The sequence below is a fragment of the Panicum virgatum genome, chromosome 4N (assembly GCF_016808335.1).
Source record: "Panicum virgatum strain AP13 chromosome 4N, P.virgatum_v5, whole genome shotgun sequence".
In the NCBI taxonomy this organism is placed as follows: Eukaryota; Viridiplantae; Streptophyta; class Magnoliopsida; order Poales; family Poaceae; genus Panicum; species Panicum virgatum.
The window spans coordinates 17,718,287-17,723,626 of NC_053148.1; the positions used below are offsets into that span (position 1 = coordinate 17,718,287).

General features: G+C 40.0%; 2 long non-coding RNA genes across 2 annotated transcripts; both read right to left on the reverse strand.

The window, feature by feature from the left end:
* Window positions 1-2,603: 2,603 nt before the first annotated feature.
* Window positions 2,604-3,382, reverse strand: LOC120671230. The gene is made up of 2 exons (XR_005673549.1): window positions 3,160-3,382; window positions 2,604-3,020 (listed from the first exon to the last, which is right to left on the reverse strand). It is a non-coding gene; the product is annotated as an uncharacterized LOC120671230 (long non-coding RNA).
* Window positions 3,383-3,388: 6 nt separating this feature from the next.
* On the reverse strand, window positions 3,389-4,441 carry LOC120671229. Its single transcript, XR_005673548.1, has 3 exons — window positions 4,186-4,441; window positions 4,020-4,086; window positions 3,389-3,442 (listed from the first exon to the last, which is right to left on the reverse strand). It is a non-coding gene; the product is annotated as an uncharacterized LOC120671229 (long non-coding RNA).
* Window positions 4,442-5,340: the final 899 nt, after the last annotated feature.

Consider the following 5,340-nt stretch of genomic DNA (forward strand, 5'->3'; position numbering starts at 1 on the left):
GTACATAAGTTTTTGCAAAATTTGGAGCTCCAGAATCTATGCACATCATTCTGTACAAATTTAGTTTATTTCCAGTATATTCTGATCTAAGGATTTTTCATGATTAGATACCTTGCTGTCTATATCTGAAATTTTTACTATAGATACTAGAGTATCTATTCTCTCATGTGTAAAATTTTAAGCACCAGATTATGTTTTTAGCTTCTGTTGTAATTTTTGCAAGTATCTTGATGTTTATAATCTAGAAATAAAAAATTGCCACCCAGCCCATTTTATGAAGTAAAGTCAATACAGTAACTACTCCATAAACGATTGCCCAGTAAATTGAGTTAACAAGTTCATCACTGAAACCGGAACCAAAGGGGTTTTTTTGGCGGGCCGCAAATTATGCAGTTTGCAGCTCACCTTTAGTCCTGGATGGATCTACCACTCAGGACAAATGAGGCCCATTTTCTATCTTCCCGCCAAACCTTTGGTGTTTTCATTTGTTTATAATTTGTCTTTTTAAAATAGGGTTATCAGTTGTTAATTGAGTAAAAGATAATTTATGGGTCCAAAAATTACCAACCAACATTTTTGAATTTATTTAGACTTGATATACACAGAAAAAATGTTTCATTTTTATTCAAGTGATTGGTTCCATGAAATATATAACTTGGTACATATTATATTTTTTTATTTTGACCAAGCAAATATGTATTAGCAAAATAATTTTTTTCAAACTATTGCTTTTCAACAGAAAAAGAGTTTTATCACGACATTAAAGTTTAAAAATTGTGTTTTACATAAAATTAAGCCATTTCATGGAATTTATGAATGTGTGGGTTTGTGGGTGAGTGTGAGTGTGTTAGTGAGAGAGAGTGTGAGTGTGTGACATAGTCTGTGTGTTAGTGAGAGAGTATGTGTGTGTTAGAGATGTATATTATCTGTAATTTCATGATATAAAAATATTTGAGTCCTATAATTAAGTGAAAATAATATAAAAAATTATATATATAATACATGAGGGATAATGGTATAGTACATATATAATCAAAATATCCGAATTGCCATTACTTTTTATGGAATAATACATAATTATTCTAGTACATCAAGGATCAGCAACTACTGGTATGGTAACAGACTTTCTCTTCACAAATGTCCCTTGATTACGATCACGGAGCATCCTCATTGGCTAGCAGGATGCATGGATCAGCATTGACTTCGAAAGGTGGAACGACAACAAAGTTATTATAATCCTCTGACAAGTGTGTCTTGTCCTCGACTCCAACGATGTTTCTCTTGCTTGATAGAACTATGTGTCGCTTAGCCTCATCCTTTTGCTTGTTTATCCCCTTCTTTGGCTTGCTGAACATGTCCATAATGTAAAAAACCTAAGCAACATCCTGGGCTACGAAAAATGGCTCATCTCTATACCCAAGATTGTTGAGATCAACTATTGTCATCCCATACTGATCTTTTGCTACCCCTCGTCCAGATAGCTTCACCCATTGGCATCAAAATAGAGGCATCTTGAAATTAGGACCGTAATCCAGCTCCCATATCTCTTCAATGTATCCATAATATGTCCCCTTTTTTCCATTGTTGTCCGTGGCATCCATACGGAGACCGCAATTTTGGTTGGTGCTCTTTTTATCTTGGGCTATCGTGTAAAATGTGTTCCCATTTATCTCGTACCCTTGGTACGTTAAGATATTCCAAGATGGTCCCCTAACCAATAAGAACAGTTGTTCACTTATATCCATGTTATGCATTAGTTGCTTCCGCAACCAGCTACCGAAAGTATTCATGTGCTCACGTGTAATCCAGGCCTCAGACTTTTCCGAGAATTTGGAGAACAAAATCTTCTTATGTTCATAGATACAAGGATCCACCAAGGATGATTGTTGAAGAACCGCATAATGCGCTTTCTTGAATGAGACATCATCTATGCAGACATATGATTTCTTTCCAAGTGTACCCTTCCATCTAGTCTCCCCTCATATCACGATTCAGGGACCCCAATCGGTTTAAGGTCATTAATAAAGTCAACACAAAAGTCAATGACCTCCTCAGTTTCGTAGGCATTGGCGATGCTTCCTTCTGGACGAGCACGATTACGAATACATTTCTTTAGTACTCCCATTAACCTCTCGAAGGGGAACATGTTGTGTAGGAATACTGGTCCGAGGATATCAATCTTTCATAAAGGTGCACTAGAAGATGTGTCATAATATTGAAGAAAGATGGTGGAAATATCAGCTCAAAGCTAACAAGGCATTAGACCACATCATTTTACAGCTTTATCAATTTGTCAGGGTCAATTAACTTATGAGAAACTGCATTGAGGAAGGCACATAGCTTCACGATGGTTAATCGGACGATCTCAAGCAGAATCCCCCGCAGCGCAAGCAGAAGAAGTTCGGTCATAAAAACGTGGTAGTCATGTGACTTTAGGTTTGTGAATTTTTTCTCTGCCAAATTTAAGATTCCTTTTATATTGGACGAGTATCCAGATGGGACCTTGATACTGCTCAAGCATTCAAACATTCTTTCCTTCTCTTCTTTACTAAGAGTTACTACTAAAGACACTAAATCGCACAAAGTATAAATATTTTAGTAAATTTCAGCAATGTCTCCTCTATAAATTCTAACATTTGCGGGCACACAAGTCATATAAGCAAGATGGTATAAAAAATATTATCAAGAACTCCACATCAACTAACACGACCGAGTAAACTTAACCGACATCCAATCGACCACACGACAGTTCTCAAAATCAAAGGAATTATTCAGCCTAGACATTTGTTTAATGAATCGAAAAAATGTGTGCATGCTCATCATGAAGTGGCTACTCCCATCCCATGCAAACATGATCAGCGAGCCCCGCCTCGGCACCCACCGACCACGCCAGCGGATCCCGTGCGCCACTGTGGGCGCCTGCAGCCAGGCATGCTACCTCGGTGCTTTGTTCCAACCGTGCAAAAAATTTATCGTAGAACTCCGCCCTAGATCATTTCCTGGGCTGGCTTCACCACTGCCTAAAAGCCAAATAAACACAAGAGTGAGTAAAAATACTCAGCAAGCACAACTCAGAACCAGAAGAACGACTGCAAGTATAAGAACAACGGAAAATCCATAACCAATGAAACAGTAGTTTCCGTCTGAAATGGACGTCACCTGAACATAAGGACCAATTTGCACAACTGGGGTTTGTTCAAACCCCTGGCACTTGAATAATATGTAGGGAAGCACATGCAACTTGAATATTGAATTGAATCAGAAAATCAAAGCATGAACTTGGAGAATCTGACAAGTGAAATAAATCCACCCAAATAAATAAAACCCAAGTGGGCAGCAAGAAACAACAAGCATATCCAAATAACAAGGAATTCATCATTGCACTTGCCTTAACCTTGTCGGGAATCCGGCGCCACACGCTCGCCACTAGAATTTATCAAGCCTGTGGAATAAACCACCCTTAAGAACTAGTTCATATCGACCGAAAGCCTATATACTCGAAGAAATCCCGAACTAAAAGCCTAAACCATTAACTCTCGCAATTTCTGAAAATTCGACTAATTCTCTGAGTTACTCGCTGTTTGGCCCATAACTTTTTATTCTCTTAACCAAATGCAGTAAATAAATACATCTTGAACATCTACAGAAAATTCTCTAAAATTTTAGTATTCATCAGATTTCATGAATCGACTTCTATCCTGGTCGAAATTCAATAAACAGATTACAAGGCAGAATCTGAAATCTGTAACAGCAGCACTGAAATAAGATTTTCTTCCTAACCACTAATCAGAATCAGGTGAAACCAGTTTTGTTTGAAAGATAAAAGTGTGCACTACAACTTTCGTTATTGGCACTTCTTTAGATTCTACAACTACTGGCGTGCCAATAGATCAGTCTATGCCACGCAGACTGAAACAGCACAGCAGCAGACTGCTGCGTACAACTTGAGCCAATTTAATCCGTGGTCTTCAGGCAAGAATTAGCAGATTAAAACACGGAAACGTAACTCAGATCAATACCTCGTTCAATCCACTAATTTGCTAGACAATCTCTTCCCTTTTCCGTGTACTCCAGCCAGCACCAAAGCTATACGGAGGTAAAAACCAATCAAATCCAGCTATCAACCAGCACCTCTCGTCAATAACAATTGATGCAACAGCCAACCAAATCGATCTGGGAAAGTACCTCAGTTGCAGCAGCACGAAGGGAGTTTCAGCCATGTCAGGCCAATTATGACACAATTGCGGGCTGGGGAATTTGGTGCAGGAGACTGTGGAAGAGACGACGGCGTTGGCTGATTGGAGACACAGAATCGGGCTGTGCGGTTTGGAGGAAGAGGCGGAGAGGATCGGGAGGAAGATGGCGGCGCTAGGGCTGAGAGGAGATGGCACCAGGGATGAGACGAGAAGAGGAGGCGGCGGCGCACCAAAAGGGGTCGGGCACGAGAAGGTGTATCGATAGATTAAGAAATAGAAACCTAATGCATATCCAATGGCCTAGATTCATCGGCTCGCCATCAATTCACCCGTTATCCAAACTTGGCATGTGAGTAGTAAAATGGATTCGTTTCGACGAGCCCTACGCAACCACGGTCTCCGATCGTTCATACGACCAGCAATTCAAAAAGTCAACTTTTGGTCAACTTTCTAATCTCTCTCGACTTGAAATTAAAAAGTTATCTGAATACTTGGGATATTACATTCTCCCCCCTTCAACACAATTTGCCCTCGAATTCTTTATGGCTGATGTGTAGAAAAAAATATTGGAAATAATTGTATAAACAAGGGCATGGTTACTCACCAGATGGAAACAACTCGGGGTAATTCTCACGCATTTGTGACTCAAGCTCCCATGTTGCCTCGCGATCAGTTTGATTAGTCCATAGTACCTTCACATACCTGAATGTCTTCCGTCTAAGGACTCTCTCCAATGTTTCCAGAATTCTAACCGGTCGAGACTCCAATGACAGATCTTGCTCAATGGTAATCGGCTCCACAGTAATATGATGTTCTGGGTCCCTTAGATATCTCCTCAGCATCGAGACATGGAATACATCGTGAACCCCCCTCATAGACTCAGGCAACTCCAATCGATAAGCCAATTTGCCCACACGCTCTTTGACCACGAACGGGCCAATAAATCTTGGACTAAGCTTTCCCTTAGTACCAAATCTCACAACACCTTTGGTAGGAGACACCCTAAGAAGTACCTCATCGCCTTCTCCAAATTCCTGGTCTCGTCTTCTCAAATCAGCATAACTCTTTTGTCTACTTTGAGCTACTAACATGTGTTCTCGAATTTCAGCAACCCGCTCAGTGGTTTGCTGAACCCAATCCGTCC